A 26,755-nucleotide genomic window follows, 5' to 3' on the forward strand; every position below is an offset into this window, starting at 1 on the left:
TGGGACAGTGAGGTGTGCGGCTGGGTCAGTGGTCTGTGGGGCTGGGATCAGTGGGGTGCGGGGCTGGGTAAGTGGGAAGTGCGTCTTTGTCAGTGGGTTGTGGGGCTAGATCTGTGGGGAGTGGGGCTGCGTCAGTGTGGTGCGGGCTAGGTCAGTGTCATGTTAGTCTGGGTCAGTTGGGATTGGGGCTGGGTCAGTTGGGTTCGGGGCTGGGTCTTTGGTGCTTGGGGCAGGATAAGTTGGGAGAGTATCTGGGGCAGACACACAGTCCCAACTAAAGGCTGGAAAGAACTGAATTTAAGACGGCCACCACAAATCACATGACATCAACTACCAATGAGATTACAGCATATATCCCAAGGCAGGAAACAAACAACCAATCACAATACTTCTTACTAAACATAAAGAATAATCACCACAATACCTCACACAGGTCGAATGCAAACCAGACATGGGGAGAGGGTTCCTGGGTTTGTTTTGGTCGTCGCAGTGATGACACCGGAGACACAAGGTCGTGAGGTATATCAGGTACAAAATATTGGTATACTAAAAAATGGCATACATATATCTTACCACAATATGTTGCCTAACGCAGTGATGTTGAAATGAAACCGGATGGTACCAATCTGGAAGGATGTGTCACCAGACATGCCATCATCATGTGCCCGCATGCAATCAGCCAAAGCCCGCAAGCCCAATGTGGTTTCAATAACACGGGCATGGAGATTAACTGCACCATGGAGGCATTGGATGCAGCCTCAAAGCCCACCCAGGTGTCATACGCTGGCAAAGGTGAATACTGTGTAACGACCAACTTGGAGATGTTTGCGTATACCAATCTAACTGGCGACATCCCCAGTCCAGAGTTCAGCTTCACACCAGCAGTTCTGGTATGGATTGGAAACGAGGAGTTGGTGGACATACATCAGTTTAATATTACCTCTCGTTCAGTGTCTGAAGCCATCAAGTATGGATTATAGAACTACATCAACACCTTTGGGTATCCTATACCCCCACTGCCCGAACAGCTGAGGCAGTTGTGGAAGGAGATACAGCTCTCCCAAAAGGTGTACTATATTCTGCAACAACGGAACACGGATTTGAAGAAAGACATCAACGCGCTGAAGGTGACCACATGGGTGGATGGCATTTGGGATGGGGACTAAATATACAGAGCCATCCATAGATCCGACTGATTTCACATGTATTAGTCATGGTGCAGTTAGTAATTGTCCTGACCTTGTTATGTATGACATGCAGGAAATGTAAACGGAATCGGGTGAAACAAATTTTAAAACAAGTGGTTAAAAATGCTAATTCTTGTACTGCTCCTACTCCAAGCGTTTCAGATGATGGCTTTAACAACTTGTTGGAAAATCAAGTGTGTGAATAATGAAGCAATCGTATAATGAATCGGGGAATGCCTAAATATTAATTTTACTCATCTGATGCATATCTGGCGCCTCGACGGGTGGCCACCCAGACAGGATTCACACCAGACCATATGCAACAAATGTGTGGCCTACCTAGAATAGCCAAAGGCCTGGGGGGGTGAAGTATAGAACAAATTGAGGGGCTGGTGGTTACAGGAAAACCTTCAACATTCGTGCTATTTGATCTGGGAAAACCTATATGCGTTTCTGACATATTATAAACCCACCAGCTTATCACAATATTGTAGCTTAGAGAGCACACTCTCCAACCCCGCTTTAAGGGTCCTTTCCGGGGGTAGGAAGGGGTGACTGAAAGATCCAGCTTGTTTTCAATGAATTCTGGGATACTTGAATATGTTAACCCGCTATTTACCCATAGTGTAGGTTTTGCTGACTGAAGCACATTTGCAAACTGCAAGACGCCACTTCACTAATAAAACTTTGGAATGTGTGTGTTCACAGCCTCAGTCGAGCCATTGTCTAAACACGGCCTGTCCTCCCAGGAGATGAGGGTACAATTAACAACCAATGTTGTACCAGTCACAGGATACATGAATCACTGCGGCCTTGTAGCCATCCTGCTTGTTCGACAGTTAAGGATAAAACATGTTTTCTCAAACTATAAAGTATGCCGACAATGGGGAAGTTATAACAGCAGGCATGTGTGGAGTAGGATGAAACAAATAACATCTGTGACTGGCATGGTCAGAGGGTACACTCGTTCAAGGAGTGGGCCCGACAGTTGAGTGACTAACCACAAAAACCAATAAAGAGTAACTGTTGTGACACTGTTTGTACATGCACTCCCCCATTCTGTAGTAGGTGGGCATTGCTTATTAGAATTGTATAAATTGAATGATCCGCTATTTGTCCCTCGAGAGTGCACCACTAGCTTGAGGAAGCTGAGTGGCTCTCCCTTGTGCACAAGTTTCTATTAGCTGTTTTAATAAACTCTGAACTTGTCCTCAATTCCGTCGGCGTCTGGGTTTTCTCCAAATTCGAATCTAACACTGGTGGTGAAACTTCTCTAACATTACTGGTAATGAGCCTACTCTACAATTTCTGATGGTGTACCTGCTATAACATTACTGGTAGTACATCTACTATAACATTATTGGTGGTGACTCTAATCTAACATTACTGGTGGTGACCCTGCTCTAACATGAATGGAGGTGAACCTACTTTAACATTACTCGAGGTGACTCTACTCCAGTATTACTGGTGGTGACGCTACTCTAACATTACTGTTGGTGACCCTACTGTAACATTAAAGGCAGTGACCCTACTATAACTTTACTGCTGGTGACTCTACTCTAACATTACTGATGGTGACCCTACTCTAACATTACTGGTGGTGGCTCTTCCCTAGCATCACTGGTGATGAGCCTATTCTACAATTGCTGGTGGTGTACCTGCTCTATCATTACTGGTGGTAAATATACTATAACATTATTGGCGGTGACCCTAATCCAACATTACTAGTGGTGACCCTACTCTAACATTACTGGTGGTGTCTCCACTCTAACAATAATGGAGCTGACAGTACTCTAACATTACTGGTGGTGACCCTACATTACCATGAATGGAGGAGACCCTACTTGAACATTACTCAAACTTACTCTACTCCATTATTACTGGTGGTGACCCTACTCTAACAGTACATTTGGTGACCCTACTCTAACATTACAAGTGCTGACCGTACTCTAACATTATTGGTGGTGATGCTACTCTACAATTTCTGCTGGTTTACCAGCTCTAACATTGCTGGTGGTTACTCTACACTACCATTACTGATGGGGACTCTAATTTAACATTACTCGTGGTGACTCTAATCTAACATTACTGGTGGTGACTCTAATCTAACCTTACTGGTGGTGACTCTAATCTAACATTACTGGTGGTGACTCTAATCTAACATTACTGGTGGTGACTCTAATCTAACATTACTGGTGGTGACTCCACTCTAACATTACTGGTGGTGACTCCACTCTAACATTACTGATGTTGATGCTACTCTAACAAGAATGGGGGTTAATCTACGCTAACTTTACTCGTGGTGACTCTACTCCAGTATTAATGATGTTGACCCTACTCTGACATTAATGGTGGTGACTCTACTGTGACATTATGTTGGTGACACTCCATAACATTACTGGTTGTGACCCTACTCTTAAATTAATGGTGGTGACCCTACACTAACATTACTCGTGGTGCCTCAACTCCAGTATTGCTGGTGGTGACCCTACCCTAACACGAATGGATGTGTCCCTACCCTAACATTAATCGTGGTGACTCAGCTCCAGTATTACTGGTGGTGAACCTACTGGAACATTACTGGTGGCGTCTCTACGCTATCATTGCTGTTGGTGAACCTACTCCAACATTACTGGTAGTGACCCTAACATAACATTAATGGTGGTGACCATACTCTGACATTAATGTTGGTGACCATACTCTAACGTTACTGGTTGTGATCCTACTCTAAAATTAATGGGGGTGACCCTACACTAACATTACTCCTGGTGCCTCTACTCCAGTATTGCTGGTGGTGACCCTATTCTAACATTACCGTTGGTGACCCTACTCTAACATTATTTGTAGTGCCCCTACTCTAACATTACTGCTGCAGACTATAATCTAAGATTAATGGTGGATACTCTGCTCTAACATTGCTGTCGGTGACCCTACTCTAACATTACTGGCGGTGATCCTACTATAACAATACTGTTGGTGACCCTACCCGAACATTACTGGTGGTGACTCTACGCTAATATTACTGGTGGTGACTCAATCGAACATTACTGTTGGTGATGCAAATCTAGCAATACTGCTGGTGAGTCTACTGTAACATTAATGGTGGTGTCTCTATTCTCATATTACTGGAGGTGATCCTACTCTATCATTAATGTTGGTGACCCCGCTTTAAAATGAATGGTGGATACACTAATCTAACATTACTGGTGGTGACCCTACTCTAACATTACTGGTGCTGTCCCTACACTAACATTGCTGCATGTGAACCTATCCTAACACTACTTGTGGTGACTCTACTCCAGTATTGCTGGTGAGGAACCTATTGTAATATTACTGGTAGTGACCCTACTCTAACATTGCTGATGGCGTCTCTACTCTAATATTATTGTTAGTGATCCTACTCTAACATTACTGGTAATGACACTAATCTAGCATTGCGGTCCGTGTCCATACTCTAACATTACTGGTTCTGACCCTACGCTAAAATTAATGGGGGTGACCCTACACTAATATTACTCTGGTGCCTCTACTCCAGTATTGCTGGTGGTGACCCTACTCTAACAGTACTGGTGGTGACCCTACTCTAACATGATGGAGGTGACGCTACCCTAACATTACTCGTGGTGACCCTACTCCAGTATTGCTGTGGTGTACCTACTCTACCATTACTGGTGGTGACTCTGCCCTAACATGACTGGTGGTGACCCTACTCTAACATCATTTGTAGTGACCCTATGCTAACATTACTGCTGCAGTCTATAATCTAAGATTAATGGTGACTCTACCCTAACATTACTGGTAGTGATCCTACTATAACATTACTGTTGGTGACGCAACCCGAACATTACTGGTGTTCACTCTACTCTAACATGACTGGTGGTGACTCTACGCTCACATTACTGGTGGTGACTCTACTCTAACATTACTGGTGGTGCCTCTACGCTAACATTACTGGTGGTGTCTCTACTCTAACTTTTACTGGTGGTGTCTCTACGCTAACATTACTGGTGGTGACTCTATGCTCACATTACTGGTGGTGCCTCTACACTAACATTACTGGTGGTGAACCTATTCAAACATTACTGGTGGTTACTTTACTGTAACATTAATGGTGGTGACCCTAATCTAACATTACTGGTGGTGACTCTATACTAACATTCCTGCTGGTGACCCTACTCAACATTACTGGTGCTGGCTCTACCCTAACATTAATGTTGGTTAACCTACACTAACATTATTGGTGGTGACTGTACTCTAACATAACTGGTGGTGACCCTATTCTAACAATAATGGTGGTGACCCTACTCTAACATTAATGGTGGTGACTCCATTCTAACATTACTGGTGGTGATCCTACACTAACATTACTGTTGGTGACCCTACTCTAACGTTAATGGTGGATACTCTACACTAACATTGTTGGTGGTGAATCTACTGTAGCATTATTGGTGGTGACTCTACACTAACATTATTGGTGGTGACTCTACTGGAACATTTGTGTTGGTGACGCTACTCTAACATTGCTGGTGGTGAATCTACTCTAACATTTCTGTTGGTGATCCTACACTAACATTACTGGTGGTGACCCTACTCTAACATTATCATTGGTGACTCTACTCCAACATTAATTGTGGTGACCCTTCTCTAACATTATTGTTGGTGACACTACTCTATCCATACTTGTGGTGATCCTACGCTAACATTACTTGAGGTGACCCTACTCTAACATTATTGGTGGCGAACCTACTCTAACATTATTCTAACAGTCAGTCTTAAGTTTAATGGCCTTAGTTTCCTGAGTTCCATTTTCTTGCTTTCTATATTTTTTTCACTGTCCTTTTCTCTGCAATTATTTTTTTGTATTATTTTGGTTTCACTTGTTCCTCGTGCTTACTCTCTATTATGTGTCCTTATGCGTGTCCCCTGTGTTTCCCTTGATAGCTGTGATAGCTCAAGTACAAAGAATGTTAGAGGGAACCAAATTGCTAATTGAAAGGGAGCAACAAGTGCCCCCCAAAAAACTGGATCTCCACAGTCAGAATTGCATAGAAGTTACAACATGCAATAGGCCCAACCATTCCATAGAGTTGATAAATAGCTCCTAATTACATCTGCCCACCGGGTTCCCATATCACTTTATCCCACTTTACTTGTTGTATTCGTTTATTGAATGTGGGCGTCGCTGGCAAGGCCAGCATTTATTTCCCATCACTAATTGCCCTTGAGAATGTGGTGCTGAGGCACCTTATTGAACCGTTGCCACCTGTGTGTTGAAGTAACCCCCACAGTGCTGTTAGGGAGGAGGTTCCAGGATTTTAACCCAGCGATGATGATGGATCAGCGATATACTTCTAAGTCAGGATGGTGTGTGACTTGGGGGAACTTGGAGGAGCTGGTTTTCCCATGCGCCTGCTGCCCCATCTGGAAGATGTCGCGGGTTCAGTCAGCTATTTAATCTATTCATAACCATTGACATTTTTAAACTTCATTCAATGATGTTGCCAGTTACTGCCCATCAAAGTAGTCATGAGAAGGTGATTTGAATAAACAATCTAGGTTGCCGGAGACTTCCCGATGAGACATTAAATCAATGCCTTCTCTCTTGGGTGGACGTAAAAAATCCCATGGTACTATTGATAAGTAGAGCAGTGGAAATGTCCCCGGCGACCTCACCAATAATTAACCTCGAACAACAACATTGAAACAGATTCTCTGGTGAATATTACATTGTGGGAGTATGCTGTGCCCAAATTGGCAACCACATGTCCTGCACTACAACAGTGACTGCACCTCAAAAGTACTGAAATAAAAACAGAAAATGCTGGAAATACTCAGCAGGTCAGGCAGCATCTGTATAGACAGAGAAAGAGTTAACATTTCAGGCCGTTGTCCTTTCGTCAGAATTGGAAAAAAGCAGGACATGGAAATTATTTTTAAGCAAGCGTAGGGGCTGGGAAAGGGGGAGATGAAAGAACAAAAGGGATGGAATGTGATACAATGGAAGGCAGGAGAGTTCAAGAGACATTAAGAGATATTCAAGGCAAAAGGAGATAGGTTACGGGACAGGTTAAGAAACAAAGAAAGGCTCTATAAGAAGTGTAAATTGCGCTGGCAGAGGGAAAGACGTCCCTCGTGAAGGAGAAGGTTGGGGCCAGGAAACTGGAAACAACAGAAGCTGAACACCAACTCTCCGACACCTCCTCCTACTCTGCCTGGACCATGATCCCACAACCAAACAGTTTCCTGTCGCCAACTGCCTCCTTTTCACTATGGACGTACAATCCCTCTACACCTCCATCCACCACCAGGATGGCCTGAGGGCACTCCGCTTATTCCTTGAAAAGAGGTCCAACTAGTTCCCATTCACCAGCGCCCTCCTCTGCCTGGATGAACTTGTTCTCAGATTGTACATCTTCTCCTTTGAATCCACTCACTTCATCCAAATCAAAGGTGTCGCTATGGGAACCCGCATGGTTCCTAGCTATGCCTGCCTTTTCGTGGGATATGTGGATCAATCTTTGTTCCAGTCCTACTCAGGTCCCCTGCCTCACCTCCTTATCTGGTACATCGATGACTGCATCAGTGCCGTTTCCTGCTCTCGCCCTGAACAAGATAATTTCATTCACTTCGCTTCCAATATCCAGACTTCCCTCACCTTCACATGATCCATGTCTGACTCTTTCCTTCCTCAACTTCTCCGTCTACATCTCTGGGGTTAGGTTATTGACCAACAATCACTACAAGCCCACTGGCTCCGACAGCTACCTGGGCTACACCTCTTCCCACCCCGCTTCCTGTAAGACCTCTATTCCAACATCCCAGTTTTTCCATCTCCGCCGCATCTGCTCTGACAATGGCACCTTCCATACCAGTGCTTCCGACATTTCTTCCTTATTTGCTCAACCGAGGATTCCCCTCTACTGTGGTTGACACGGCCCTTGACCTTGACCGTTCTATCTCCTGCACCTCTGCCCTCACTCCTGCCCCTCCATCCCGGAACTATGATAGCTTTTCCCTTGTCCACCCACCAGCCTGCACATTCAACAGATCATCTTGTGTCATGTCCGCCACATCCAGCGTGATCGCACCAACAATCACATCTTCCCCTCACCTTTCCTTTCAGCATAACGTAGGGACCGCTCCCACAGCGACACCCTGGTCCACTCCTCTATCATCCCCAACACCCATTCCCCTTTGCTCGGCACCTTCCCATGCTAGCGCAGGAGACGCAGCACATGTCCTTATACATCCACCCTTCCCACTGCCCAGGGCCCCAGCACCCCTTCCAGGTGAAACAGCAATTTACTTGTACTTCTTGCAATTTTGTATACTGTATTCGCTGCACACGATGCGGTCTCCTTTACTTTGGGGTGAGCAAACACAGATTGCGTGAACTCTTTGCAGAACAGTTCCGTTCAGTCCGTATGGGGGCACCGAGCTTCAGTCACTTTAATTCACCGCTCCACTCCCATTCAGACCTCACCATCCTCGGCCCCTTGCACTGTTCCACTCAAGCTCAGTGTAAGCTCGAGGAACAGCATCTCATCTTTCGATTAGGCACTTTACATCCTTCTGGACTCAAGATAGAGTTAAATAATTTCATATCATAACCTCGGCCCCTATCACATATATATTTTATCGACACATTTTGCCTGTGTCTTGTTCTCCTCTCCCCCACATGGCAGCTGTCTTTCATTCTGCCAGCGCAATTTACACTTCATCTAGAGCCTTCCTTTGTTTCTTAACCTGTCCAATTACTATCTCCTTTTGCCTTGATTATCTCTTAATATCTCTTAACCTCTCCTGCCTTCTATCCTATCACAGGTCTTCCCTTTTGTTCTTTACCGACCCCACCCCATCTTTCCCAGCCCCTACATTTGCTTAAAAATCTGTTCCTTTTCCTGTTTTTTTTCAATTCTGACGAAAGGTCATCAACCTGAAACGTTAACTCTGTTTCTCGCTTCACAGTTGCTGCCTGACCTGCTGAGTATCTCCACCATTTTCTGTTTTTATTGCAAAGTTCCAGCATCTGCAGTATTTTCTTTTCGTCTGAATAGTACTGAATTGGCTGTAAATTGCTTCGTGATATCCTGAGCTGGTGAAAGGCGCCTTATCAATGCAAGGCTTCCTTTGATAAGCATATAACACAAAACTGCTCTCGGATTGTGCAGGACAGATTAAGCAGTGAGGATTTAATGAAAGGTGATGTGACTGAGGAGAGCGGTACACTTAGCGTTGTGGAGCAGCAAACAAACAAACAGAGAACTGACCTACAACGGCGAATCAACGTGACCTTTCAGGCTCTAATGTTGCAGCTGTGAAGTGCTCCAGTCAGGACTGACCCTGAGTATTGATCTTATTTCGGGTCACTCGTGTGCAAAGGCACTTTCCACTCCTGGGAGCGGGATAGTGGGAGGCCGCTAGGTCCAGTGTCAGAGAGCTCGGCCACGAGGAAAGTGCAGCGTAAAGTCACACTGTTAAAACTTAATGGCGGTGCAGGAACATACAAAGATAGGAAAAGACCAGCTGGCCCAGCAATCCTGCTCCCACAGGCTTGTAGCATCAGAGCTTTCTACTTCCAAGTGATCTCCTGGGAGCAGTAAAATAGTAGGAAAGTACAGGGCCAATAACGGGGGAAAATCCTCTCCGACATGCTCAGGCGATCGAAACCTGTCCAGTGGATCACAGCGGCCATGCGCACGTTAATAGTTAAACCATTTACATTTAATATGAGGCGGTCTCTGGCCCATCCAACTCCCTGCTGAAGTGATGCAGAGCGTCAGCACACGCCGCACAAACTGGCAACGCAATCCAAACACTCACTGCTCTCTGGGAAAGCCGAGCATGCAGCCTATACCTAGGTTAGTGTAACTTAAATGCCTGTCCCCTGGTTCGCTCCATCCTTTCAAACACAAGTCACAGAAGTCACAGAAACCCCACAGTGCAGATATAGGACATTTCGGCCCATCGAGCCTGCACCGACACATATCCCACCCGATCCCGGTAACACCTACACCAACACATATCCCACCCTATCCCCGTAACCCCACGTATTTAATCCCCCTAACACTAAGTGTCAATTTATCATAGCCAATCATCCTAACCCGCACATCTTTGGACTGTGGGAGGAAACCGGAGTACCCGGAGGAAACCCACGCAAACACAGGGAGAATGTGCAAACTCCACACAGACAGTCACCCGAGGCCAAATTCGAACCCAGGTCCCTGGCGCTGTGAGGCAACAATGCTAACCACTATGCCACCGTGCTGCCCAAAATAATCTAAGAATAGACATTCTATCCATGGCGTACATTATTTTATATAACTCTCAGGTCGCCTCTAAGATGTGGACCTGTGAAGTTAGGCGAGGTACGAGGGGTGGTAAACAAGGGTTATCTTAAGCATGTTTAAGGGCACGGAGCGTTAAAGGACCAGAGCTTGGACCATGTGTCAATGCTTCATACTTGTGCTGACTGATCACTGAACTGATATTCTGGGTCGGGTTGGGCGGAAGACTGTTGAACATTTCAAGTAGCAGCTAGAGGCGGTGATGGGATTGTGGGTCCCAGTGGATTGATCTGCTCGATGGATCGAACATCATTCGTCATCCATACTTATCTGAGTGAACCAGGGCTTCGCCAGAGTTGTGATCGCACAATGAAGAGTTTGAACATTAACAAGAGGATCGGTAGTTAGTGGCACTAAGCGTTTAACAAGGGGCTTGAATATAACTAGTTAATGAATAAGGCAGCACCTCTAAGAATTAGACATATTTTTATCAGAGTTTGATCTTAACAAGTTGTTGTTTTTGACAGAGGACTGAGCTACATTAGTAGATTAATAGATGTTTGTTATAGTTAATTTGAGACTGTACATGGAAGGTTTATTCCTGGATTGTAGTTTTGCGATTTCATTAGACACCGAGAGTTTCACCAAGCCTTCAAATATAATAAGTTACTGAATTAGACATGGCAGCATGGGGTGAACACATGTTTGGTTAAAACTAACATTAAACAGAACATTGAGACCTTAACAACAGGCTCCGTTTTAACAACTTCAGGTACACAGGACACCAAGGGTGTTGACCCCAGCCAGCTGCTGGATTGGGGTGGGCGGTTACTTAAAGGTCCTGTTGGACAGGGGCCCAGGGGGATTAAACAGATGGTGTGAGCAGGTTCGCACACACGGTCTGTCACTCACAGATGGACTTAATACTCCTGCTGCTTTACATAACGGGCCAGTATTATGGTCTGGTCAGCTATGAGCCTGCTTGTCCCAGGCCAGGCTGAAGGAGTCTGCGGAGTCAGGAAGGCTGAGGCTGCGATCCGCTTCAAACCCCTTGGAGAGTGTGAGCCTCTGCATTAATGAGAGGATCCTCAGGGAATGTCACTTGCTGTACACGGACTCACAGCACGGTAAGGCACTGGGGGCAAGCGTTTTAGGGACAGCATTGGGGTATATTTTCAACATATATTTACAACACACGGCCCAGTCCATCCTCCGTGTGTGTGAAAGGCAGCAACTGAGAGCTTTATTTCGGTGTTTCTGAGACACTCGGCTCCCGGGATTCACTCTGCCTGTGTTGGCACCAATTCAACTTTAAGATGTTGCTTTCAGCAGGACTTTGTGAGAACTCGCTCTCACAGCTGCGTTTGTGTGAAATATTTTCTTTCACTAAAGTTTAAATATATCTATAATGCTTCATTCATATGTTTCTGTAAAACTTAAATATATATTTGAAGCGCGAGCTCTGTGATTTATTGCAGCTTTAAGGATTCTTGTTGCTCACAATGCACTGGCTCCGTCTGGTCTGGGCAACAGCAGGGCAGCAGAAAGAGGAAGGACCGCAGTGAGAATTACACAGTGAGCGAATGGGAGTGAGATTTACAGAGAAATGGAATGGGAGTGAGATTTACAGAGTGAGGGAATGGGAGTGAGATATATTGAATGAGCGAATGGCAGTGAGATTTAAAGAGTGCGAGAATGGGACTTAGATTCACAGTGTGAGGGAAAGGGAGTGACATTTAAAGAGTGCGGGAATGGGAATGAGATTTTAAGTGATGAAATGGGAGTAAGATTTATATAATGAGGGAATGGGAGTGAGATTTACAGAGTGAGGGAATGGGAGTGAGAATTACAGAGAGAGGGAATGGGAGTCAGATTTACAGAGTGAGGGAATGGGAGTGAGATTTACAGAGTGAGGGAATGGGTGTGAGAATTACAGAGAGGGAATGGGAGTGAGATTTACAGAGTGAGGGAATGGGAGTGAGAATTACAGAGAGGGAATGGGAGTGAGATTTGCAGAATGAGAGAACGGGAGTGAGATTTACAGAGTGAGGGAATGGGAGTGAGATTTAAAGAGAGAGAAATATAGAAACGCGTAGAAGATAGGAGCAGGAGCAGGAGCAGGCCATTCGGCCCCTCGAGCCTACTCCGCCATTCAATGAGATCATGGCTGATCATTCAAATTCAGTACCGTGTCTCTGCCTTCTCCCCATATCCCTTGATCGCTTTAGCCTTAAGAAATATATTTAACTCCTTCTTGAATATATTTAATGAATTGGCCTCAACTGCCTTTTGTGGCAGAGAATTCTACAGATTCACCACTCTATGGGTGAAGAAATTCCTACTCATCTCTGTCGTAAATGGCTTACCCCTTAGCTTTAGACTGTGACCCTTGGTTCTGGACTCCCCCGCCATCGGTAACATCCTTCCTGCATCTAGTCTGTCCAGTCCTGTTAAATTTTATAAGCTTCAATAAGATCCCCTCTCATTTTTGTAAACTCCAGCGAATATAAGCCCAAACGACCCAATCTCTCATCATAGGTCATTCCTGCCATCCCAGGTATCAGTCTGGTGAATCTTCGCTGCACTCCCTCCATGGCAAGAACATCCTTCCTCAGATAAGGCGACCAAAACTGCACACAATACTCAAGGTGTGGTCTCAACAAGGCCCTTTATAACTATAGCAAGTCATCCTTGTTCCTGTACTCAAACCCTCTCGCTACGAAGGCCAACGTGCCATTTGCCTTCTTAACCACCTGCTGCACCTGCATGCTTACCTTCAGCGACTGGTGCACAAGGATACACAGGTGTCGTTGCGCTTCCCCTTCTCCCAATATATTGCAGTTCAGGTAATAATCTGCCTTCCTGTTTTTGCCAGCAAAGTAGATAACCTCGTATTTATCCACATTATACTACATCTTCCAACATCTGCCCAATCACCCAACCTGTCCAACTCATACCGGAGTTTCTCGGCCTCCTCCTCACAGCACACACGCCCACCCAACTTTTTGTCATCTGCAAACTTGGAGATATTACATCTAGTTCCCTCGTCTAGATCATTAATATATATTGTGAATAACTGGGTTCCTAGCACCGATCCCTGTGGTACCCCACTAGTCACTGATTGCAACTCGGAAAAAGACCCATTTATTCCAAATCTTAGCTTCCTGTCTGCCAACCAGTTATCTATCCAAGTGAGCACGTTACCCCGAATTCCATGTGCTTTAACTTTGCACGCTAATCACTTATGTGGGACATTATTGAAAGCCTTCTGAAATTCCAAGTACTCCACATCCACTGGATCTCCCTTATCTATTCTATCAGTTACATCCTCAAAAAATTACTGTGGATTAGTCAAGCACGATTTAACTTTTGTAAATCCATGTACAATTTGTCCGATCCTGTCACTGTTTTCCAAGTGCTCGTCTATTACATGTTTTATAATGGACTCTAGCATTTTTCCCACTCCCGATGTCAGGCCTATCGGTCTATAATTCCCCGTTTTCTCTCTACCACCTTTTTTGAATAGTGAGGTTACATTAGCTACCTTCCAATCCACGGGAACTGTTCCAGGTTCGATAGAATTTTGGAAGATGACCAGCAATGCATCTACTATTTCTAGGGCCACTTCCTTAAGTGCCCTAGGAGGTAGATTGTCAGGCCCTGGGGATTTATCGGCCTTCAATCCCGTCAATTTCCCTAACACCATTTCCCTACAATTAATGATTTCATTCAGTTCCGTCATTCTCATTAGACCCTATGTTCCCTGACATCTCTGGGGGATTATTTGTGTCCTCCTTTGTGAAGAAAGAACCAAAGTATGTATCTAATTGGTCAGCCATTTCTTTGTTCCCTATTATAAATCCCCCTGATTCTGACTGCATGGATCCTACGCTTGACTTCACAAATCTTTTTCTCTTCAGTCAGTTTTTAAGTTCCTTGCAAGCTTACTCTCATACTCTATTTTCGCCCTCTTAATTAATCCCTTTGTCCTCCATTGCTGGATGCTAAACTGCTCCCAATCCTCAGGTTTGCTGGTTTGCCTGGCCAATTTATATGTCCTCTCCTTGGATCTTATGCTATCTCTAATTTCCCTTGTTAGCCACGGTTGAGTCACCTTCTTTGTTTTATTTTTATGCCAAACAGGGATGAAACATTTCTGTAGTTCCTCCATGCGATCTTTAAATGTTTGCCATTGAGGGAATGGGAATGAGATTTAAAAAGTGAGGGAATGTGAGTAAGATTTACAGAGGGCAGGAATGGGATTGAGGGAATGGGAGTCAGGTTTTCAGAGTGTGGAAATGGGAGTCAAATTTACTGTGAGGGAATGGTAGTGAGATTTACAGACTGAGGGGATGGGAGTGAGATTTACAGAATGAGGGAGTGGGAGTGAGATTTATAGAGTGAGGGAATGGGAGTAAGATTTACAGAGGGCGTGAATGGGATTCTGAATAACAGTCAGGGAATGGGAGTGCGGTTTACAGAGTGAGGGAATGGGAGTGAGATTTAGAGAGTGAGGGATTGGAAGTGAGATTTATACAGTGAGCAATTGTGATTGTTTAAACAGTGAGGAAATGGGAATGAGATTTAAAGATTGATCGAATGTGAGTGAGAATCACAGATTGAGGGAATGGGAATGAGATTTACAGCGTGAGGGAATGGGAGTGATGTTTGCAGAGTGAATGAAAGGGAGTGAGTAATACAGATTGAGGGAATGGGAGTGAGATTACAGATTGTGGGAATGGGAGTGAGCTGTACAGAGTCAGGGAACGGGAGTGAGATATCGACTGTGAGAGAATGCGATTGTGAGTGAGACTTGGCGAGTGAGATAATATGAATGGCATCGATAGTGTGAGGGAATCGGGGTAAGAACGAGATGTACGGAGTGGGAGAATTGGTTTTACATTTAAAGATGTGGGGGCTTGAAGGGCAGCCTTTCTGCAAGAAGGGATATAGAGGTAAACCAGATTACGATAGACCAGTTCATCTATGGTCTCACTGACCGACTTTCAGTGCTTTAGATAAAAATGATAATTTCATGCGACGCTGTACACTGTGTGATATCGAATTAGATGCGTTTTATACACCATGCTGAATTCTCCTTTCTGTGGAAGTCAGTGGTGGGGAGAATCGGGCGGCGGGTATAATGAGCGGCCAGTTCTCCATCGCCCCTGTTATGCTATCACCCAAAGTTGAAGTGAACCCTCTTTGAATTTAATAACAATCAATGGTTGTATATTAAGTAGCCATTTAGTTTTTCTCTTTAATGTAGCAATATTTCCCATCCCAGTGTCATTTCCTGGGGGCACTTTAGCTTCTGGCGATAATATGGAATGGGCAATATCGAATTGGCCTTCCATTGTATTCAATGGGAAGGAAAATCGGGCGTGGTATAAAATGGGCGACTGATTCAATATGTCCCATTTTACACCATCGCCCAAAGTTAATATGCCCCCTTTGTGTCACCTTCACGCACACACAACCCACAACTTTGCTTTTAGGAATGAGATGATGAGAGACCCTCCGCTGTTGACAGGCCTGGAGGACATTGCCAACAGGCTGGGACTCGGCCACATGGCTCCAAGGAAGAAGATCACGGTGATGCTGATGAGGAACCATTCGGCTGGCAAGAGCTCGTTCATCAACTGGTGAGTACATCATTTGTTCTTTTACTCTTGCAACACTGGTGACGCTGGCAAAGACTCATTTTTCCCAACTTTAGTTGTCTTGATGGCATTAAGAACCAGCGAAGTGGTGTGGGATTGGAGTTACTTGTTAATGCTGTGGATGTAATCTGAATGAATTTTACCAAGGCATTTGATAAAACACCTCAAAGAAGCTTGTTACAAAACTCAGGAAAATGCTACGGCAAGCGACAGCAGGATCGCTATCAATCTGTTAACAGAAAGGAAAATGTGCAGGGACTCTAATCAGCGAGAATAGTGCAAGGGAAAGGTTTGAATTTCAAAATTTAGCTTCAAGCTGCCTTCAGTGTCATGAAGGTGAATTATGCCATCGACATTGCTCCTACTAAAGGCAGGCGGGGCCTAATTAACATTCAATAGCTGTGCCCCAATAACTTCATCAGGCATGGCAATTGCCTTGAATCTGGCATGCAGCATTTGCGACAGGCCTTCTAAAATCGGGGCCTAATGGGCATGCTTGTATTGGAGACGGGTTGGAAGTGCTTTACTCCGGGGTTCAGTACTGCATCCATTTTAGTTCTTGGAGTTTATCAAAGATTTGGAATTAAGCACAGGGAGCTTAATCTCAAAATTTGCGCAGGAGTCAAATAGCAGCGGATTTAAAAACCAAGAGGACATAGAGTTCATGAATTAGACAGTAAATTTGGACAGGCCTCTGACAGAAAATGTGTGCAGTTTTGGGCACCCCAATATAGAAGCTAATTCAGCCGCAGACAACACGCAGCATAGATTCAGCAGGATGATGCCTTCATGACGAAGTACTTATGTTACAACTATTCATAGTATCATAGAAAGATATCACCAGAGAAATAGAAAATCACGGGACTGTAGAATGGTGGCGTTACAGAAGCAGAGAGTCAAATAAACAGATTATCATAGAATCAGCGAATCATAGAACCATCGACTCTTAGGACCCTGGAACCTCTGATTCAGTTAATAATGTAACCATAGAAGTAGAAAATCAGAGACACACAGTTCAGAGAACTGAGAACTGTAGCATCTTTGAAGCAGAAATCAACGTGAATGACAAGCAGGTAGTTTGCATAATTGGCGGGCAATCTGCAATGCCAGTTTCATGTCCAGGCAGCACGCTGAAAATCTACTTCATAATCAGAGAACCTTAGTACGGTTGAATCAGTGCAATATCCAGTTGCAGCACCAACGCTTCATAGAATTATACAGCTGTAGAACAGTGAAATCATAGAATAAGTGACTAAAAGAAACATAGGAGTAAATACAGGAGTAGGTAAAGCAGCCCCTCTAACCATTTCTGTCATTCAATTATATCATGGCTGATCTGTACCTTAATTTCCTTGAAACATTTACCAAAAACAAACAATCTCAATATTGAAATTTTCACTTGTTTCAACATTTACAATTTTTGAGAGACAAATTTCTAGATTTACACAACCCTGTGGGTGAAAAGGTTTTTCATGATTTTACTACTAACCGGCCTAGCTCTACATTCTGCTTTCTGCTCCCTTGTTCTGGATTTCTATACAACGGCATAAAGATTTTCTGTATCAACCCTGTCAATTCTGTATCTACCCAATCGAATGTATTATGCATAAAAAACAACTCGATGAAATCACTCATTATAATTGTAAACTCGCCTGCCCTCATTATTTAACACTTCAGTGGTGGTGCAAATGGTTCATGGGGGGGGGGGCGTTGGGGTGGGGGGCATTCCAGATTCCCTTTATTCTTCGTGGGAAGATGTGCTTCCCTATTTCGCTCCTGAATAACGTAGCTCTAATTTTAAAATTATGGACCCTTCTTTGGCAGGACATAGTTTCTTAGCATCCATCCTACCGAATAATTTAATCATTTTGCACGATTCTGTCAGATCTCCTTCAATATTTTATACTCAAGGGAACACCTTTTTATGCTGGTGAATATGTTCTGTACCCCTCAAAGGACAACAAATCTTTGCTGAAGTGCAATGTCCATAACTGAGTCGATACTATCGATGGGGGCCTCAGCAAGTCTCTCCACAACTGGAGGATAACTTTCTCCACTTGGACTTCCAGCCCCCTTGACATTGGGGCCAAAATTCCATCAATCATGTCATTATGTTTGGTATCTGTCTATTAGCGTTCAATGATTTGTGTGCATGGATATCGAATATATGTTTGATTCTCCATTGTTCGTAGATTCTCAAGATACAGAACATTCTCTGAATTAGTTATCTGGATCCGGAGTGATGGCCTGACACTTCCCCGTATTGAGATCATTTTGCCACAGTTTCTCCTATTCAATTAAACTATTTTATCTCCTTTCGTGAATTGCTGCTCCCATCTGCACGAAGTAATGTGTCTGCCAACCACGTGCAGACCTCTAATATACAACACTCTAATTTTTCATCCAATCCATTGACAAATATGGTGAAAAGATGCTGACACAGAATAGATCCATGGTTAACAGAATTTTTCACATCAAGACAGTCAGACTATTTGTAATTCATCCAAACTCTCTGTGTCTTACCACCCAACCAAATTACAACCCATTTCAAAAGGTTCCCTCCAATTCCACACAATTTCATTTTCACTAACATCTCTTGTACATAACCTGATCAACTACCTTCTGGAAGTCCATATAGACAACATCCAGAGACGCTCCTTTTTCTAGCATGACAAAAATGATCTAGATTACTCATGACTCAATAATTTTTAATATCCCAAGCAGATTAATTCAATTTTCATGCTCGCTAGTCATACCTATTAATAGTATATATTCCATGAAATTAATATATATATGTATATTGACGTTAATGGAGAAGAAAATAGATTGCCTTGTAAAAGTGGTTCATGGTTCACTGTAAACCTGCTTTGTGAAACTGGCTGAAACCAATTTCACCCCGTTGAGTCTGGAGGTGACAAAAGCAGGGATCAATGTTACAAAGTAAATCATACATTTATTTTTATCATACACTATTCTGCCTGTGACATAGTTTATGTGATACATCTGAGAGGAATAATTTTATCTGTTCCCTTCACTGTAAAGGTAAACTGCTGTGTATGCACCGTCACTGTATGAAAACACTGGAGGGAGAACTGAGTGCACCTCACATGTAAATGTGCAAATTTATGGCAGTACGACTATATTCATTATTTCAAATCTTCCTGACGAGAAATATTTGAAATAGTTTTTAGATATGAGTGCCACAGGGTTTGTCAAAACCAAGTGTGGTCTTCAGGTAAAGTGTCTTTAGAGGCTGGGGAATAATTGGCGCAGGGCGCAGATATGTACTTCACGTCTCATTTTAGAATTCTGTCCGCATTTTTATATAATACTTTAATTGTAATTATTTAGATTTAAACTGCAAAGCCTATGGTAATTTAGGAAGCACAGTTTGGTGGAACATGTGGGGTTCTTTTAGAGTACAGGCAGATCATCTAGGAAAGTGTGACTACTGTTAAATTGTAGTGGGAAAATTTGGCTTGAAATTATGACTAAACGCGACAACAGGAATTAAGGTTTTCCAGACAGGAAGTGTGCACAGATGATAGAAATTCCATATATTACAGATAGAGCTAAAGAAAGAAAAAGGGCGGTTAATACTGTGTTGTGGGATTAAAATGTACAAATGCCTTCAGCCTTCCTCTGTATTTTACCCCTTCACAATTTTAGCTGAAGATTTTTCTACCCCTTTCTCTGTCTTCACTTTGCTGTCGTTCTCTTGAACCATCCACTCAGATGCCTGGTTGTTCACCGGCTTTCTGCTGAAAGATTCTGAGAGCACCGAGTTAGACAAAACCTCTAATATTTGTAGCTCTAATCATTTTGTCTTGTAGGTATGTTGAAGAACATATACAGAAAACGGGAGTTGCAACAGAAATACAAGGATTTACCTTCGTCACCAGTGGCAGGAAAAGGGTATCCCTCACAGTGAGTAATCTCATGAATCATCCCCGAGCCCTGACTATTTCCCTGTCTGATGGACTGCCTGGGAAGGAGCTTCAATAAACACGACACCACTCATCACAGTGAGTCTCTCAGCAAACACTAAACTAGAGGATATCGTCTTCTGAGCTTAAGTGTGAGGGATCTGAGCTGCCTCCTACCTGACCCGAAGCCCTGGAAATCCACTTCATAGGGTGTGTGAACGATTATTGCCCCCCATTCTCCGTCCCACGCATGGATTTGACAGTGTAGCTGCAAGGATAGGAACCATGGGCAGTATCTACCTTTCTAGCCCAAAGGGTTGTGGTTATTTTACTGTGATCACTGGTTGAGATAAGGAAACGCAGCACGGACCAATGAGAGGGGGAGTTATTTGTATGTCTTGGAACCAGCTCCAAAAAGCAACATTTTAAACAAATTACGAGGACTGAGCATTTATTTCTTCTAATGTTTGTTTTTTTATTTTCACAGGGCAAGGCGACACTCCATCTATACCCGCAATTCCAAGCTCTGGAACAGATCGAAGGTAAATTCACAACGACTGTCAGTATTACAGACAACAGGAGGGAGACGCTCACTTTCTCTGTCCCCTCAGTCCAGTGAAGTTTCCACTCTTGAAATGCGAGCCTTTCACAGGCAGGATGTCCTGCAGATTAATCGATGGTTTCTAAATATTGAAATTAGGACACGCACGTTTAAGCAATGTAGCCTTGGACAGTGAGCACGTGCTCTATTGGAGGCGAAGTATAGAATGCAAGCTGGGAAGATGATAGACAATCAGTGTGAGTGACTCCTGCTTGAAGTTGTAGGTTGATGGACAGCTGATTGAACTGTGCTTACCAGAGAAAGTTTTATGGTTCGTCTTTTGCAAGCGAGAAAGAGACAAGAGAAGAAGCAACATATAGAGAGAGAGCGAGAGAGAGAGAGAGTGGGAATGAGGGATAGAGACAGTGAGAAGAGAGAGAGAGAAAGAGAGACAGATGGATATATATAGAGAGATATGAATGGATTGAGAGAAGTTTCTCTCAATTGGACCAAAGACAGTTACCGGTTCTGAATTCAGCGGGATTGTCACAAGGAGAATGGCAAAACACTATTCCCACTGGTGGCTGAATCCAGAACTTATAGCCTTTCGATTATAACCAAAAGATGGGAGAGGTTGGAGATTTTTTAAGCAGGTGGTTGTTAGGCTATGGAGTGATCGATCAGAAATAGTTGGTTACACAGATTCAGTTTACTTTTTAAAAGAGAAGGGAATAAATATTTCCGCAATGGAAAACATGGGAATGGGAAAAGGGTGAGGACATGGGGCTAAGGGGCTTGCTCCTTCAGAGAGCAAGCGCAGCCACAATGAGCAGAATGACATCCGCCTTCACTGAAAGAATTCCGCGATGCAGTTTGCTTATTGTCCTGATGCATCTATTTCCAATCTATATTCGATGATTTACCTTATACTACAGTAGGTTTCATGTCGCAAGTAATACGAAGGCTGAAAATGTTGGGAGCACGCATCAAAGAGCTGGGTTTGAATTAAAGGGTGTATGGTGTCCGCTGGAGCTCCGTGGCAGCATCATCACCTCTGTGTGAGAAGGTAGTGGGTTAAAGGACTCCAGGTCTCGAGCGCATAGGTTGCCTGACATTTCAGTGCAGCACTGAGGGAGTGCTGAATGGGAGATGAACACCGGGTATAGACACTACATGGGGAATAGACAGAGTATTGGAAACTAAGTGGCGAATGAACAGGGGGATATAAACTAAATAGGAAATACACTGGAGAATAGGAACTAAATGGAGAATAATTAGGGTAATAGAAACGAAATGGGAAATAACTATGGAATGTAATCTAAATTGAAATAAACAGGAGAATAGACACTAAATTGAAATAAACAGGGGTTTATAAAAGGCACGGGGTATACACACGGAGAATGTAAACTCAGTGGGGCATATATAGCGGGACAGAAACAAAATGCATCATAAACTGCGCAATGGAGATTTATTGGGAAATAACAGGTGGAATAGAATGTAGAGGAAAATAGGGGACTGACCAGGAGCGTGTTCAGACACAATTTGATATCAAAACAACATTTGGGATGTTCCGACAGATGATCAAAAACCTTTATCAAAGAGATAGTTTTTAAGGAGCGAATTAAAGGAGGAGATAGAGGTAGAGCGGCGGGGCGGTTTACAGAGGGAATTGCAGAGCTTCGGGCCCAGACAGCTGAAGGTACGGTACGGCTGCCAATAGTGGAGCACTGAATAGCGTAGATGCGAAAGAGGCCAGAATTGAAGGAGCTCAGAGATCTTGGGAGGGTTGTAGGGCTGGAGTAGGTTACAAAAATAATGTGGGTCGAGGCCATGAGGGATTAATTGAAGGCATTGATGTTAATTAGAAAATCGAGGCATTTGCAGACAAGATAGCAAAGTCGGTCATTTAGAACAGGATTGATGGGTGAACGGGACTTGGTGCGAGTTAAGATGCGAGCAGCAGAGTTTTAGATGAGAGGGAATATGAACTAAATGGGGAATAAACAAGTGGAATACTAACGCATAAAATCAACCATAGAACAAATTGCGAAGCAGAGAAGTAGAGGTCGGTAAATTATACGTTCTTCAGTGCATAAAGGTGATGAGCTGAAAGGTACAATCCTGAGTTATCACAGCACCGCCACTGACAGGAGGGTGGAATTACAGCATAATGTTTCCATACAGTTTCTATTGTAAAATGGACACAGGAAGTTATAACGTGGAAAATGTTGATGGAAATGTGTGACAAAAACATAACTTTGGGAAAAAGTTGCAGACTGGAATTGTACACAGACATAAGACTTTTTTACATTTATTTATGATACAGCTATCTCATAAATTCCATTGCGGGATAATATCATTAAATCTATGTTGGATTTAAATTCATTTACTGTCAAGGGAGGTTGATGTATAAGGAAAGCCTTTCGCGAATTACAAACACACCAACATGAAATGGAAAGTTCTATTCCCGCAGCTGAACCTGGAATTCTGGAACAACTTCTGCTCCTGCTCACTGCTCGTTCTGTGCTCCACAGGAGTGGCAGACTACCTGGCCACCGAGATCAGCACCTCCAAACAGAAGCAGTTTAAGCTGGTGACATTTATCGATACCCCAGGGCTTGTGGATGGAGACATGACCTATGAGTTTGATGTTGATAAAGCGCTTATCTAGCTGGGTAAGTGCTCAATCCCCTCCGGAATATACACACCAGCGCTCAATCATTTGGAAATTGCTGGCAACACAATTCAATATTAAAATCTGGCAGATTTCTATAATTTGGTTTTATATTCATTCTCGGGATGTCAGCGTCACCGGCAACCTTGGCATTTATCGCCCATCCTTAGTTGTCCTGAAAATGTGGTGCGGAATTTCATCTTGAATTGGTGGTTTATTTTCTGTGATATAACTAAGCCGCTCCTAGTTTACTTCAGAGGCGAGTTGTCAAACATACTGCTGAGGGACTGGATATGCCAGACCGGATAAGGATGACAGTTTTAATGAACCAGTTAGTCTGTTATGACAATCTGCCAGCCTTATACTCACGTTTACAAATACCAGCTTGTTTAAAAAAAGGATTGAAATACTTATTGTCTGTGGTAGGATTTGAATGCACGTTTTGCTCGATTTCTAGTCCAGTAACTTAACCACTGCACTGCCGTACCTAACCCAATGTATGTGGGAAATTGGGCGACAAAGGAAACATGGAGAACCCCGAGGGACACCTGGGAGCCTGGACACCAATGAGCAAGGAAGGTTCTTGGTCGAAGTTATTTCGTTGTATCTGCGTTCAGAAATGAACCAACGTCCAGCCTTCCCCTTAAAGAGCTAATATTTAAAGGGAAACAGGAAGAACTTTGTTCAGAAACAGCAATATCCAGACAGACAGAAGGTCCCATTTGTACAGCGGCTTTAGACAGAAAATGTCTAATGGTGCTTCGTCGAGGTTAGAGAAAAATAAATCAAGTGGTAAAGAAAAAGTCAACAGTAGATAACAGTTATAGGGTACAGAATCCGAATAAATATTTGTATTTAAATATTAGATGAACTAAGCCAAGGTAGATCGCCAAGTGAGAAGTTGAGTGAGTGATAAGGCATTTGATAATAGGAGTGGGGTAAAAGCTGCAGAGCAAACTGTAGGCGAGGATTAGGATTATAAATTCTTTGGCCTAGAAATTCGGCTCGGGCGGTGGCGAAAAACGAACGATATCGGATCGACTGCCCATTGTAGGCGGTGCCTGATATTCAGTTCTATTGCCGTCAACTGAATATCAGGCGCTGCGTATAACGGGCGGCCGATCCGATACCGCTCACTTTGTGCCACCGCCCGACACAAATTCTGAGCCACTGACCCTGGAGAATCAGGAAACAAGGTAATTCAGTGAAGATGGGATTGATGGGCCACGGAAATCCAATGCGACAGGATGTGGGAGGCGAGGCGACATTTTAATGAATTTTTAAGCGTCTGTTGGTAATATTACATTTCATGATTTCTGGATTTGAAAATCCACTCAGGTAGTGTTTCTGTTTGCCTGGTTTGCAATCAGATTTACTCCTCGTAATACACATCCACTCAGGATTCTACACCGGCTACCAACACCGGTCGCCAGTAGACGGCCTGCTGATTGCTCAGCCGGTGGTGAGACTGCATTGTTCTGCAGGGCCTGTGAAATGAAGTGGGAAGCGCACTGCCGACCAGCAACAGACTACCCCTCATCTCCCAATAAAGAATACGATGGCTGGTCACTCAGAGTTTCCTGGATTATAGCAGAGCCTGTCTTAACACATATTGCGGGACTGGAGTCAGATATAGTCCAGACCCGGTAGGCATGGCAAGTTCCCTAATCAGAAGTGAGGTTAGTGAATGTTTGTTATATAAATCCAGCAGCCGCCATGGTCATTTGTGAGGCAGAATTTTTTTTCATTCTGTTTAACAACTCACCATGATGAGATTTCAATTCAGAACCTCTGGGTTTCTAGTCCTGTACCGCAACCAATTCACTATCACCCACTTCATGAACTGTGCCTTCTTTGTTTCCCTTTTTTGCTGCTTTCTACATTCTGGAGAATAACTCTTGCCGGGTTCTGTTCTACCGGCGTGGGTGACCTCTGGTACCTGGTGTGATTAGTGACTCTCCATATTTGAACCAAGACACTGTGCGTGGGCTGGCGTTTTTTTGCTGCAGTCTGATACAATGGAGCCCATTCTTTCCCCTCACCTTACCCGCACGTGCAAGGATGCAGTGATGAACTATGGGAGTCAGTCGCTGATTGGCCCTCCATGAACCAGGGCCCATCCAGTAAAGTTGAAGCGTCCAGTGAACCCCAGCTGAGAGTAGCTCAAGCAGCAGAGCTTGTGAACAAGTTATTACCGTCATAGGCTTCAGCCCCACACCTTTCAGTGCACTCACCCATCCATTGTGGTCATTTATTGCGCATTATTGACAGACACTCATAACACCGGATATATTCACTCGTTTTTTTCTGCTGGTGAACAGGCCGATCTGATCTTTGTCTTCTTTGATCCGAAGGGCCAGGCCCTATGTAAACGGGCACTGAACGTGGTGGAAAATTTGACCGAAAAACACGGTGATAAACTGAAATTCTAACTGAGCAAAGCCGATGAAGCTGGTCATGAGAGTGACAGACAGCTAGAGACAGAGTTCACTTTATTGCAGCTGCGAGTCCCCTTTGTGGATGGATTTCCAAATTACGTGATTTGATCACGGTGCCCAGTTAGAATTTGCCACCAATTAATAAAAGGCAGATGTGATGTGGAATCGATGCGTACAATGAGCCTGTGTAAAGATCGCTCCAAATCTGTTCTCCCACACATAAACTAAGGTGTTCCTTTTGAATGAGTGCATTGTGCTGTAAAAATGTCCCACCCAACTCATTAATTGGATTACGGTGTGTAGAGGCGATTGGTTCCCCATTTTAAAGTCATACATATTGTCCATATTTTGATATAATTCCTTGATTTGATATTGATACTTATAATTACGTAGTAAATCTTTCTGTAATTTGGGAAGTTGATTTTGTTGAGGGTTTTTGCACTTTTCTCTGCTGGAGAAGCTCAGGAGCGGGGAGAAGTAAACACGAGATGCTACAGCATCACCACTGGCGGGGCATAGTTACAGGTGGCTGTGGTGTTTCCAGTATAAATTTGGACAAAGGAATTTTTAAAAGGAGAAAGATTGATACAGAAATGTGACAACAGGAATTAGGTTTGGTAGACAGGAAGTACACGTAGGCATAAGGTTTTGAATAGGTCATAGATAATAAATGGATTAACACTTGCCAATAGCTGTCTGTAGCAATATCTGACAATGTGATTTGAATCCAGCGTTGGAATAGTTTTCATGATAACAGAGAAAATTTCCAGATCCTAATATTCAATATATGAGGTTTTGAGATACTTTTCACCCCATATCGCTAACTGTACACCATCCTCACTGTGCACCAGGACAAAATTGATGGCACAGGCAGCATTTGCCGATTGACATGAACAAAAAGTATAGTAACAGAGCTCTGGGATCTGATTAGGAACGCATTTAAAAGAATGGTTGGAGCGCAATGGAGGGTGCACTCTCCGAATAACAGGCTGTTCTCTATGGGACAGATTGGGGGCCTGGTAGCTTAGCACTTGCAATC

At 43.7% G+C, this 26,755-nt stretch overlaps 1 pseudogene; it reads left to right on the forward strand.

The window, feature by feature from the left end:
* Positions 1 to 605: 605 nt before the first annotated feature.
* The window catches only part of LOC147092751 (uncharacterized), a 37,998-nt pseudogene continuing 11,848 nt past the window's right edge, over positions 606 to 26,755 (forward strand).

The sequence above is a fragment of the Somniosus microcephalus genome, unplaced genomic scaffold (assembly GCF_052327205.1).
Source record: "Somniosus microcephalus isolate GS21.2 unplaced genomic scaffold, FLI_Smic_1.0 unresolved_chr2, whole genome shotgun sequence".
NCBI classification, from domain to species: Eukaryota; Metazoa; Chordata; class Chondrichthyes; order Squaliformes; family Somniosidae; genus Somniosus; species Somniosus microcephalus.